Below are 1,677 nucleotides of genomic sequence, written 5' to 3' on the forward strand. Positions count from 1 at the left end.
AATAAAGTGTTACCACTTTTAGAATTGTTCATGTTTTAATCCATGTTATTAATTGTTCATATGAAACAGAACCCATGGGATGTGCTAATGTGAAAGCTAACTGTTTTATTGGATGGTTTGTTCATTTAAAAAACAAAAACAAAACACTAACGGAGGTCGTTACAGATCAGTCAAAATGCCAAAGAATCCATGCTGATGACTCAGGAGTCATGATTCGTGATTCATGACTCATGATTCACCAAAAAGCAATCATTGTTCACAGATATGGCTGGAGGATGTAGTAAATAGGTTATATCCATCTCTTCAATTATTTAATTTTTGCTTAAAAGGTAAAGGCTTGCTCTGTGTCATGTAGAGACTCATTTAATCAACACACAGTGGCCCTGAACCTGCAAACAACTTAATAACTTAATAACTTAATACTTATATTCATAACTAATTATTTTGACTAATCTATTATATTCAGTGACTGTTTTGTTTATTATTTATTTAATAACTTGTTATTTCAAGATATTACATCATGTCTACATAATATCTGATGAGTTTAATGTAATTGCTTATTTCAACGTATTTTATGGCTATTTTAACACAACATATTGTTATTTCTAAATATAACAATGAGATCATTTGCCAAAATAAGAAGTTATAATGTCAAAATAATGTTTAGTTGAAATAATGAGATATGCTGCGATAATAAAATATGAAGCCAAAACATTATACCAAATAATAATTAATCATAATGTTATCAAGCTGAAGAGATAAAATAATTTTAATGAGATTCAGCCCAATCAAAATCTAGATTATTATATTGAAATTAACTGAAGATAATGAAATTTTATTTAAGTCTAAAAATAGTTACAGAAACAGGAAAATAAAACCTGAAAAGATGACCAGAAAAAGCAGCATGTAGTGTCAGTAATCTCTGTGTCAGTACTCACTGTAGAGTCAGTACTCACTGTAGTGTCACTGTAGTGTCAGTACTCACTGTAGAGTCAGTACTCACTGTAGTGTCACTGTAGAGTCAGTACTCACTGTAGTGTCACTGTAGTGTCAGTACTCACTGTAGAGTCAGTACTCACTGTAGAGTCAGTACTCACTGTAGTGTCACTGTAGTGTCAGTACTCACTGTAGTGTCAGTACTCACTGTAGAGTCAGTACTCACTGTAGTGTCACTGTAGTGTCAGTACTCACTGTAGTGTCACTGTAGTGTCAGTACTCACTGTAGTGTCAGTACTCTAAGTCTGTAGTGTCAGAACTCACTGTAATGTCACTGTAGTGTCAGTACTCACTGTAGAGTCAGAACTCACTGTAGTGTCACTGTAGTGTCAATACTCACTGTAGTGTCAGTACTCACTGTAGAGTCAGTACTCACTGTAGTGTCAGTACTCACTGTAGAGTCAGAACTCACTGTAGTGTCACTGTAGTGTCAGTACTCACTGTAGAGTCAGTACTCACTGTAGTGTCACTGTAGTGTCAGTACTCACTGTAGTGTCAGTACTCACTGTAGAGTCAGTACTCACTGTAGTGTCAGTACTCACTGTAGAGTCAGAACTCACTGTAGTGTCACTGTAGTGTCAGTACTCTAACTTTGTAGTGTCACTGTAGTGTCAGTACTCACTGTAGAGTCAGAACTCACTGTAGTGTCACTGTAGTGTCAGTACTCACTGTAGTGTCACT

The sequence above is a fragment of the Hemibagrus wyckioides genome, linkage group LG11 (genome assembly GCF_019097595.1).
Source record: "Hemibagrus wyckioides isolate EC202008001 linkage group LG11, SWU_Hwy_1.0, whole genome shotgun sequence".
Taxonomy (NCBI): Eukaryota; Metazoa; Chordata; class Actinopteri; order Siluriformes; family Bagridae; genus Hemibagrus; species Hemibagrus wyckioides.